Genomic DNA, 12652 nt, shown 5'->3' with positions numbered 1-12652 from the left:
CAAGGAAAGAGTGGGCAGAGGTATACATCTACTGCAGTTGCCGATAGTGCCTTGGGAGAGATGGAGTGTAATTATACCTGCTGAGGCTTCTGGTCTTCGAACCAGCATGATAACCCATCATCTCATCATGCTTGTCTGTTTGTTCACTTCCTGCTCAGTAATTTACCATATTAGTCTCTTGATTTCCCCAGAAAGACCTGCCAACAGTGCAAGGTTTTCTGTGGGAATCAAAAATGGTTTGACTCTGTTATGCTAAACAGGCACAGGAGAGCTACTACTCCAGAAATAAAGGACTGTTTCATTACCTAGTTGCTGGGGCCAGCTCTGGAAGTTATCTAGTTTTCATTTGGAGAGCCCCTAATTTTGCAAAATTCCCGCTGGACAATAAGACCCAGGTTACTTAAGAAAATAAAAAGCACACATTGAGCAATCTTCTGGAATCTAACAGTTGGATCCCTAAATGGTACAGGAAGATGGAAGCCAGGGAAGATGTGACACGGGGTAGACCATTTCACCCATAATGGAAAATGTGAACGTCGGAAGAATTTCCTATTCTAAACAATACGCAATTTAAAGTACACTCTCTGGAGACTCTCCTGAATGGCTGCTATTTATAGTGGTTGATGTGTATTTTACCAAGATTTATATTCCACCGAAGGAACTGTATGTGATGTAGGGGGTTATTAAAATGGAAAATAAACCCTCACATTTTAACTTAGTTAATTGGTACTAATCTCAAATGTAATGTCAAATCTCACTAATCTAGACTAACTGAAAGGAAGGTCTTTACAAATTATGCAATATTTTTAAAGAAATTCAGTTTCGAAAATATGTTCAAGTATATCTGGTGACTTCAATCAAACTAAAAAAAATTAGAAACTTGTTTAAAAATTGCATGAATAAAAATGATTTATAATTAGCAAATTAAGCTTTTAAATGCAGGTGAATGTTTCCAGTTTTTTAAAAAGTTTTAAAAAGTTGTGCTCTCAAGTGTTTAATAACTAGGCCATGGAATGTAGCTTGCACATTTAACATATTAATCAAATCCTTTACTTATAAATAGTTCAAATTTATACTCTTCTATAGTTTCATAAAGATTTAAAAATGGAAGAATGTGAATTAATGAAGATTTACGACAGACTAAAAACTGATTTTCCAGCTCCTGATGAACATTACTTATTACGCGGCAAACTAGTGAAAAGAACTGATTTTATTCACATTATAAGGTATGCACATTATTCCTCTTTAACCTCATTCATGGATGAAAGAGAATCCATTTATACAGCCACTGTATCGTTCCAACATGCTCATGTTTCATGTCCAGTGGTACTTTCTCATAACAATGTTAAGAGCCTTTGGGATAATAAAGGTTAACTATTTCCCTAGAAGGCTTCAAAGCAATTGAGATAGATTCCCCTTGAATAAGAATTTGGAATAGTCTGTAATCAATCCTGTCTGCATTCCCACCTGGCCAAATGATAGCTACAAATGCAGATCTCTTATACTTGGCTGGTCAGTGAGAAAACCAACGGGCAGAATAGATATACTCAACATACATATTTGATAGACTTCATTACACTTTATTTGATTTTGATGAGCATTCTTTGCTTGTAGAGAATTCTTTGTTTGGAATAATTCTCCAGGGTTCCCAGCTGTGGACATAGAAGGACTCATTTGGTCCCTTATGTTTAGAAAGGCAAATTTGTTGCCCTCTCAGAGAACAGTGGGCTCTCAACACTTTCACCTGAATCTGGAGAGAATCTTTGGAAAGCTTTGGATCACAGAATCCTGGAAAAACTCTCACCTAAACTCATATTATCTTATTTAGAATTTTTTTAAAAAATAAATGAATTTTTCAGAGTTCTGGTTACCTCTGAGGATAGGGAAGCAAGGGGGTGGGATAGGAGAGGGGTCTGCCGGGAGTTTCAGTGATGTTGGAAATGTCCTAGGTCTTAAGATGAGTGATAAGTTTATAGTGTAGGCATTACAATGATTTATAACCTCTATATACATTACATAATATTATTTTGTGTGTATTGGCTTTTTCATAATTAAAATGAATAAAATCACTGATTTAGAATAAAATGATTAGAAGTTATTCTGTAAAATTTAGGCACATAACTTTCTTTATATTATTAGTACAGTCTTTATGTATGCTGTTGAGAGGCTTTAGGTTACTTCTTTATTTGTGTTGAAACCATAATTATGTAATATGAAAAAAACCCTGTAATTCCACAAGGCAAAAAAAATCTATTTAGAATATATGATTAATTGAATATTATATACATAAATTATTGAGATCAAAACCTTGATATGTTAGATACCAGACTACCCTATATCTTTATCTTGATTTCAAACCAGTATGGAAGATTTAAAAAAAAGACTCTTTAAAATAAGGAGGTAGATTTTCTTTTCAGCATGGAGACTTCATATCCATAATTCTCCCATCACTTTCAAGGTGATGGCTAAAACAGATTTGAAACGGAGTGGAGACTGAACACCAAACTGTCTGAAGATGTGGGGACTGTGCACATGCTCAGTGATTCAGAAACCTCAGAAGGCAGCTGGAGAGGTGCCGAGTTTTTTGGGAGATGACTCCGGCAAGGGCTTTCCTGATAGCTCCTTCCTTACCATGTCCTCCAGCCAGCCGAAAAGTAGCAACGACAGGGAACATTCACCATGCACTAGTCATATATACATACCATGTATGTCATATATATATTCTATCTATCATCTATGTATCTATCTATCTATCCATCTATCTATCTATCTATCTATCATCAGTCATCTATCTACCTAGTGCTTTGTAATCTATATGAACCTTATGAGGAAGAACTGTTATGAGGCCATTTTCCTGATGAGGAAATGGGCTCAGTGAGGCTAAGTAGAGTTATCCTTGCTAACCCAGCCAGGAATCCCACCCAAGTCTGCGTGATTCTGCTTTCTGGGAGATATCATCATGTCTGTGTCCCAATCCAATCTTCCCCATTCTCCCAAAAGATAGTAGTTATAAAGGTGAAACATGAAATCCTCTTTAAGGAATCGTATCAGTTCCTATCTCTCTCATATTTAGAGAAGAAACTCCTTTGATGAGTCTGAATTGCTAAAATGAAACTGGTAAGGATGGAGAAATCCTACATACTAACTTAGTATCATAATTAAGGTTAGTGTAATCTTGCCTAGACAACATATGCCAAATAAAAGACTTCCAAAATTGATGGCAAATGGGGTTCTCTTTGGAAAATCACCAGTTTTCTTTTCCTTCTTGACTAAGAAGGCAAAGTTCGATTGCTAGTTCCTAACAATTAATGGTTTTCATTCTGTATATCTACTTACCTTTCTTTGCTTTTCATCTTACTCACCATGAAGTAATCTGACCAAGTCTCCTTTTATTTTGTAATAGTATCCATAAAATGTTTTTTAAATAAAAAACACCCTGCATGCAATACAGTGCAGTATACACTATTTTCCCAAACACATGCTCTACTTTCCTAATCAATAGCCATGCCATTTTCTACAGACAACTCCATTTATTCAGGGGTCTACACTGTGCCAGCAGGCTCTGCCTCAGCTTAGCAGGGTGATCTTGAGGAGGTCGGCAACCCTAGACTTAAGTCTCGTCATATGTAAAATGAACTTTTAAACTTCAGCAAATCAGGGATTCTTGGCCCAGTGTTCATGGGCCCCATGGAGGTCTGTGGATGGAGGTCCATGACGCCACTGAAAGGAAGTGCCAAGTTTTGTGGGTGCATATGTACATCTTTCTTGGAGGAGCGTCCATAGCTTTCATCAGAGGCTCAAAGTAGTGTGTGGTCCAAAAATGGAAAAGTAACATTCCACTACAGCAGAGTATCTATAAAGTTAGTGACAGCTTTAAGATTTCATGAGTGATGATGTGACTAAGTCCCTGTTCTAGTGGTGAATACAATCTTATTGAAAAAAATCCAGAGAAAAGTCAAGAAGAGTTATGCCAACAGCCTTTGGCTTGAGGGAGAAAACTTGATCTTCTCTGTTTCTATTTTCCTGTGAAATGGGAATAACATGGGAGATTTTTTGAGGGCAAACAAAACAATGACTTTGTCTACACATGTAAGCAGTTTACCTGAATAAGCATAAAGAACAGTTCAATTAAGCCCAATAGCCTCATTTTGTCTGTTGCCACATAACTGCTTTGAATGGTTTCTCCCCATCTTAGGGAGTTATTTTGGCATTGTGGAGACAATGGACCTTCAGCCAAGACAACCAGTTGAAACATGAAAAATTCTATTGATCAATTTGTTACAGTGAAAAGGTTTTGAGATTTGGGGCAGGCAGAACCGGATTGTACTCCACAGCTGTATGAAGTTGGGCATGTAACTTAACTTTTCAGACCTACAGTTTCCTCAACTACAAAATAGGGATAATAATATCCAGGTCTGCTATAGACTGAATGGGCCCCCCCCATTAAATTCATATGTTGAAACCTAATCCCCAATGTGATGGTATTTAGAGTTGAGGACACTGGGAGGTAATTAGGTTGTGAAGGTGGAACCCTAATGAATGAGATAAGTGCCCTTTTTAAAACAGACCCAGAGGGTTCCCTCACCATTTCTGCCATGTGAGGACACTGCAAGAAGACAGCTGTCTATGAACCAGGAAGTGGACCCTCACCAGATACTGAATCTGCTGGTGCCTTGATCTTGGACTTTTCAGCCTCCAGAACTGTGAGAAATAAATTTCTATTGTTTATAAGCCACCCAATCTATGGTATTCTGTTATAACAGCATGAACAGACTAAGATAAGGTCATAGGGTTGTTCTGATAATTAAATGACATAAGGTATATAAAGTACATCACCTAGCCTGGCACTTGGCTGATGCTAAACAAATGATGGTTCTTTTCCCTGTCTAACACTGGATGAAAAATTTGGCTGAAACTTTTTTCTACTTGAGAACTACTTTTGCTGAATTGAACTTCTCAGGTAAAATTCTAAGCTATGTTTTATATCTATATTTAAAATAAAGACATATAATTAATGAATTAGAAAATTAACTTCATAGCTACAGTATGTGATTTTAAAATCCTCATATAGCAGTTATATTTGTGTGGTAGACTTATTTGTGACTCCAAGTTTTATTTCTTTCCCAACTTTAATAGAAACATCTTAGCAAGTATTCAGATCAGTATAGGAAAGAAGCTTTGCAGAAAGGATGCAACAAATCGTAATGACTGAGCTGACAGATGAATGAAAATACAAATTCAGTAAAATATTATTTTGTACCAAAGGCCTGCCAAAATATTAATATGATTTTAATAATAACATCTAACATTTATTGAGTATACACTGTGTGCCTGTAGTTGTGTTAATTTCCCTACATCAGTTAGTTAGCTTAATTTTTACAATGATTCTGTGAGGTAGAATAATTATGCCCATTTTTATACATAAAGAAATTGAAGCACAAGATGTTTAAGTAATTTGTAATGAGGTTACCCAACTGGTAGTTGTCAAATCCAGGATTCGAACTCAGGTCTGTCACACTTCATCACCCACATACTTAACTACAACATTGTCCTGCCTCTCCCCAGGTGAGTGAAGACTGGTAAATTATGAGTCACATATACAGACTGTAAAAAAAATTTCAGCACTATTTTAAACTATAAGTGTATTGACTCATATATATGCCACATTTTTTCCAGCTAAGAATGAAGTTATGGGTCAGCATGTGAGGTCCTTAAGAATCTAGATTTTTAATTTTTATTGAACAAGTGTCACATTGGGTAGATCCTGGACTCTTGATGTTCTACTGATCATCATAAAGTGGGATACTTTTAGGACCAGAGGAATTGTTAGGTAAGTGGAAATTGGTCCAAATATGCCATTTTCACTGTTTATAATTTGACCGTTTGTAAATTGACAGAGGTAATAAATAATGTCTATTTAGAGTGAGTGAGAGAGAGAACAAGAGAGGGAGCATATGAATATGTATATATATATTGATTCTTCATGTGGCTGGACACAAATAAATAATTAAAAATCTCTTAGGTGGGGCTTCCCTGGTGGCGCAGTGGTTGAGAATCTGCCTGCTAATGCAGGGGACACAGGTTCGAGCCCTGGTCTGGGAGGATCCCATATGCCGCGGAGCAACTAGGCCCGTGAGCCACAACTACTGAGCCTGCGCATCTGGAGCCTGTGCTTCGCAACAAGAGAGGCCGCGATAGTGAGAGGCCCGCGCACCGCGATGAAGAGTGGCCCCCGTTTGCCACAACTAGAGAAAGCCCTCGCACAGAAACGAAGACCCAACACAGCAAAAATAAATAAATTAATTAATAAACTCCTACCCCCAACATCTAAAAAAAAAAAAAACTATTAAAAAAAATTATCTACCTCATTTTCTCAGTGCCCCTCCGTTCAAGTTAGGCTGACCCTAAACAATATCAAATAAACATAAAAGCCTTACAGCAATATTTTTAAGTCTCTTTCAAATGAATTACTTGAAAAAAATCTTTTAACTTAAAAGTAGAAATGTAGATACAAATCCTAATTTTTTTTTTTTTTGCCCCCTGGAGTGATGAATTTTCTGAGAGACCTAAAGGGAAGTTTTGAGCAAATTTAGCTCCTCTAATAATTTAGACTGTTTCCAAGGAATATTTTATTTAACTTCCGAATGGAAAATAATTTTCTGATTACAGAGTAACAAAAAACTGCATCTGAAAAGATTTTGATTTGAAATTTCAAGGTCACAGTGCTAAGCATTTTAAACAAAAGTGTTTTTGTGTAATCGTTGATTGGCCATGCTGTTAAATCATGTAAAATGCTTCAGTGATAGACTCCTGGGAGGCAACTACTTAGACTCAGAGGACTTTAAAAAATTGTTTGCTTTTTTAGTGAAGTAAAAATATTTACTTTCAAATGTCTAATCATCAGTGTATTTCAGAGGCCCGTAAAAATGTATGAAGGATGACAACAGCAAGAGTGCTTTCATTCCCTTTATTTATGTCTATGAGCCTCTGAATCTGATAACAACTGTACAATAGGGTCCTTTCTTCTGATCAGAAAGAGGAACTTACATTTGGGTGTGGAAAGCAGGAGCTGGGAATGCAATGAGTTCACATCTTGAAAAGTGAGAGAGCTGCTCGTGAAAACAAGCCCAATGTGGGGCAAAGTACGTCTCACTGAAGATCTCTTCATGGATAAACCATCACTGCAGGTTTCTCAGCAAAGCTCAAAATCCTTTGGGCCAAATATAATAGAAGAGCTCAATTTGAATTGGTGTGAATTCTTCTTGCTGAGACAGTGTGATCCTCCCTCAGACCTTGTTACCAATCACATCCTCAAAACTCTTCACTCAACAGCAAATTCCTGCTTCTCACCTTCCTAAGGTTACCTTCCTAAGGTTCCTGTATCCTCTGAGAAGTGTAGAAAGAAAGCATTTTTGGGGTACTTGTTGAAAAGGAAGAGAGCTGAATTTGACCTCTTTGAAAATGCATCCCTTTCCACTACATTTTTCCCTTTGAAAATGTTGTATTCCCCCATGATATAAAAGGATATGCATGCATAATCCAGGGTAGATGATTAGGAGGAGATTGGAATGGAAACAAGTGGATCAAGTGTTGATGAAGATGCACATGGACCAGAGAAAAACACATTAAGATGCACTAAGAAGTACAGAGACAAAGGTAGAAAGGCATTGAAATAAAAGAAACAGAAAGGGAAGCTGAATATATCCATTCATTTTGTATTCCCATGAGATAGGTGAAGAATAATAGACAGCAAAACAAATTGTTTGTTCAAATAAGTAATTGATTCAGAAATACAGTTTAATTTGAGATGTGTACAAATAGTATCTTTTGCCTAGAAACAAAGCATTTAGGATTTTCACTGGTTACCTGCTCCATCCATTCTGCCTGCTGAAATTTTTTTCTTCCCCTTTTTGTCAAGTTGGCTCTAAAGTTACTAATTCATCTATGATATAAGCTTTGTGACTATTGGGACACTGCCTGGACTGGTGAGAACGCATCCCCATGGTTCAGTTTACTATCTTGTACCTATTCAATATATTTTTTGGATGACCGAATAAAAGATGCTTAGGATGAGGAGCAGGACAAAGAAGGGAAGTATATTTTTGATTTAACTAGGTTCCCAGTCTAGGTTACAGCAGGCTAGACGATTTGAAATGGACTGGACTGCAAACTCTTAGAATGAGGTGTGTGCACAAGAGTCTCAAGGCAGCTGTGATGCAGTGAATGATTGTCAGTCCCAGGAAAGCCAGCATGGCCCAAAAGTACAGTTAGCTTTTTCAATAATCTTTTTAAAAGTTCTATTTCTGAGGAATAAAATGCATAAGAATCTGGTTTATTTTAATTTGTGGTTATAACATCTGGTGAGAGTACAGGTTTTAAATTATTTGTCATTGCAAAGTAGAACAGCACCTGCTCGTCAAACTCAATAACAACTAATTAAAATAACAGGGTATTTTTATTTGGAAAGGCTTTGTGGGTAAGAAGTGGACAAGTCAACAGTCTCTTCTCTGTGTTACCATTTCCCCCATGCTCTCTGCAGGGGTACAACATACAAAGGGCATAAGCCATCTTTAAAAATTATCAGTGAATATCAGAGTACATATTACATTTAGGGATGTAAAAGTATAGTTGCTTGATACAGTGTAGTTGCTTTTATACAGGTTGAAAAGCATTAAGCACACTTTTCCCAATTCTGTCATTCTGCTTCCCTGTCCTTGGTGCCCCAAAATAAAGTTTGAAGCAGAGTAGAAGCCCAATAAAATTTTGTTGAATGAGTGACTGAATGAATGAGCCTGTAGCTCTGAGCTTTGGGGCCACTCCAGATCAAGGCTGAGTTTTTTCTTTTAGTTGCATAAATCCAAAGGAGAGCCCATTTTGGCCCCAGGTATTATGCATAAGGTCACAGAATCTCATTTTTCAAAATGGAAATCTGCCTAATTGTTTTATTTGTTTTTAAATAAAGTAATACATGATCACTGTAAAAAATTAGACAATACTAAAAGCAAAAGGAAAATAAAAATTATCACCAATCCCCCTCTCCTGTCACAGATGAAGAAGCCAAGTTCTAAAGGAAGAGGGACTTGCCCAGGGTCTTATATGCCCTTTATCTTCAGATCAAAACCACAATTTTAGATGGCGTTTAATTTCTGGTTCTGGACATCTGTTTCCTGTACACACCCTGAAATTTCCCATCAAAGTTGGCTGGACCATAAAGCCTGACCTTCACTATTCCCATAAATGATCAGATTTTACAAAATCCTAAAGGGTGAACATGGACTTGCTTAACAAATTCCAGAATAACAGAACTAAAGTGTTCACCTTGAAACATAAAAAGATAAACTTAGTACAAATATAAGGAAGTACTTGTATTTCTCTTAAAAAAAAAGAAAAGAAAGAAAAGGAATCAAATGAAATACAATATCCCCAAAGAATTAATACAGACAGAAATGTAAGTTATACAAGTATATTATAAATTTGTGTGAATTTATTTTAGGTTATTAAGGGTACCTAACTAAGCTTCACTGGGTACATTTTTTTTTTAAGATTGAGTTTAAAGAGAGACATATCCTTCCACACAAAACAAGAAACTGGAAGGAATGAACCATGTAGATGTGTGGAAAATTCTTAGGCAAAATCCTGGTTCTAAACGAACCTAGTTTATTCCCTGTAATTACAGTATGGGTATAACCACAGTAAGTTAGTTCTATTATTCCTCTCACGTTGAGTCCCTGTTTCCCAATTCACATAGCAAACGAAGAAGCTGAAGATACTGATCTAGCCTGATGCCCAATTTCCTGTCCCTATTCCTGAGTCCCCCAAGCCCCAATTCTGTCAGGCCTGCCCCTACACTCTGGTCTGGTCTGTTTTCTGATCCTGCTATACTTTGGTTTTCTAGCACACCATGAGGGACATAAAGACAGAAACTATGTCTATTTATATTTCCCCACTTTTTTTCACTGTTCCTAGCACAGCGCTGATGCCGAATAAACATTTGTTGGGAACAGTATTTTATAGAATTTCAGGAGAAACTGAGGTCACATAACACATCATTGGAAAGGATAAGAGGTATGCTCCAGTGGGCCTGGACACCACCTACAAGGCTTCAATGTACGCTCAAGAATGGGTGCCCCTGGGCTTCCCTGGTGGCACAGTGGTGGAGAGTCCGCCTGCCGATGCAGGGGACACGGGTTTGTGCCCCCAGTCCGGGAAGATCCCACATGCCGTGGGGCGGCTGGGCCCGTGAGCCATGGCCGCTGAGCCTGCGCGTCCGGAGCCTGTGCTCCGCAACGGGAGAGGCCACAACAGTGAGAGGCCCGCGTACCGGAAAAAAAAAAAAAAAAGAAAGAAAGAAGAATGGGTGCCCCATACTGTCCCTGGTTCTCCCCACTTGCTGAGTTTTTGTCTCCTTTGACGGTTTCCATTATGTCTTAAAGACCTCTCACTCTCTCCCTCTCTCCTTGCTTTCAGGTCACTATCACTACATCCATCTTCTGCTTTTGTGCTACCACTGCCACACTGAGTGTGCCGGAACTGACTTCTCTAATAATCATTTTTCTCCCCTTTTGAACACAGATTGACAATTTCTATCTCCCAATGCCTGGAGGAAATCTCCGATTGGATGCGGTTTCTACCTGAGATCGAACACTCTCCCCATGCCCACCCAAGAATGGAATACTTCACAGTTTCCCTTTCCAGCTCCTCAGACTTACATTCTGTGGGAGAGTCTGAGTTTCTCCATCTCCTGAAAGATGTGCTAATTCTCCCTCTAAAGACGCTCATATTTGATCTTCATTTCCATATTTGCTGCCCTGATTCAGTCCTCATCAACGTGTGTTCAATACTAACTCTTCCAGTACGCCCACACTCTAGCCCATTGTAGATAACGTTCCCCAGTACGCGTAGCTCCCCGACTAAGTCTCTGTCTGTTGCCTTTTATACGAAATAGAGACACCCAAGATGTACGAGTCTAACTCATTCTTCCTTAAGCACTTAACAGGTTTCTTGCACCGGGGTTCTTATTTCCACCTCTGAGGTTTGCAGATGTTACTCCCTCCTCTACATGGCTCCCCTTTTACTCTTTGTCATCACCATTGTTTCTCCCTCCATGGCTCTCCACTTCCAGGGAGCTTTTCCTGACTGGTTTCATCACAGGATGATAACTGCCTTTTCTTTTCTTGGTATTAATTTTTAGTTCTGACTATATTGCTCTGTTGTTTCTTACTTGTTTAGCTAATGATAATGGTTAAAAAAATAGTAGCATACCATTTATGTCAGGTACTAGGCTAGGCTGTTTATGAAGTTCAATAATCTTCACAACAACCACAGAAGCTACATATAGATATTATGCCTATTTTAAAAATAAGGCAGCTGTGGCGTAGCAAGAAGTCACTTGTGCATGGCCACACAGCTCATAAGTGACAGTTGGGATTTGAACCTACAGAGCCCAGGTACTGTTCAGGGTACCATGTGCCATATAGCAGCCTACTCTGACCAAGTTAATCAAAGGCAGTAATTTTACCTTCTTCTTTTGAATTCTCCATACATATAGGTAGATCCTATGCTTCAAATACTTTTTGTTGGGCTTCCCTGGTGGCTTAGTGGTTAAGAATCCACCTGCCAATGCAGGGGATATGTGGCTTCGAGCCCTCATCCGGGAAGATCCCACATGCCGTGGAGCAGCTAAGCCCATGCGCCACAACTACTGAGCCCATGTGCCGCAACTACTGAAGCCTGTGCCTAGAGCCCATGCTCCACAAGAGAAGCCACTGCAATGAGAAGCCTGCACACCGCAACGAAGAGTAGCCCCTGCTCGCCACAACTAGAGAAAGCCCGCGCACAGCAACAAAGACCCAACGCAGCCAAAAATAAATTAATAAAATAAATAAATTTAAAAAAAAATACTTTTTTGCTGTAAGTGTAAGTTTCTAGTTTTCTGCTACAGGATCACTAAGCTGTCATCTTACTACCATCTTTTCACTTGTGCACTGGAATTACTGAGGCAAAATTGATTTGCTTTTAAGATCATTGTTTAACATTTTTCTTCCTGTGAGTGCCTACTCTGCTTTCTCAAAAGAACATCTGAGTTAAGTCACATTAAATGCCACTGTCTTTTGCTCTGAGGCCTAAAATTTTAAAATATGCATTTATACCCCTTGCCCCACATGTTACTGCTTTATTTCTCCAACCTGCCCTTGTAAGTCACCACAACAGAGGCCTCACACAACACAGAAGCTTCCAACTAGACTCAGAATCTCCACAGTACCGCACTCTACTGGCTATTAACCCATAATATGTGAATTACTGGATTTGGCGGCTTTTCTAATAAGAATAAAAATTTGTCATAAGATCCATCTGGGTCTTATTGCCTTTATTCTTTTAGAGTGAAGACTTCCATTTCCAGAATGGTTTCAACATTCAGTATTTGCCATTTTTCTGTCATTTCAATATTGTAAGTGCTTTTAAAACTTTTACCCATACATTGCTTTTGTCATTTAAAAATTCTAATATGAAAGACAATGATTCAGTGCAACTATTCGTTTCTTCTCCAATCTCTCTTTTTCTTGATGTTTGTTTGTGCAGAATTTAGAGTCTTAACAGTTAGGAACATTTTCTATAACCGCTTTTGCAAACAGTTCAGTGTGCAATACATTTG

The 12652-nt window shown here is 38.2% G+C and overlaps 1 protein-coding gene across 9 annotated transcripts in view; it reads right to left on the bottom strand.

Annotated features, from left to right (window-relative positions):
- The window catches only part of CALD1 (caldesmon 1), a 182659-nt gene that overhangs the window by 81316 nt on the left and 88691 nt on the right, over nucleotides 1-12652 (bottom strand). The window lies entirely within an intron of this gene.

Source organism: Mesoplodon densirostris, chromosome 9 (genome assembly GCF_025265405.1).
Source record: "Mesoplodon densirostris isolate mMesDen1 chromosome 9, mMesDen1 primary haplotype, whole genome shotgun sequence".
Classification (NCBI taxonomy): Eukaryota; Metazoa; Chordata; class Mammalia; order Artiodactyla; family Ziphiidae; genus Mesoplodon; species Mesoplodon densirostris.
This window is presented reverse-complemented; position numbering and strand designations above follow the sequence as displayed.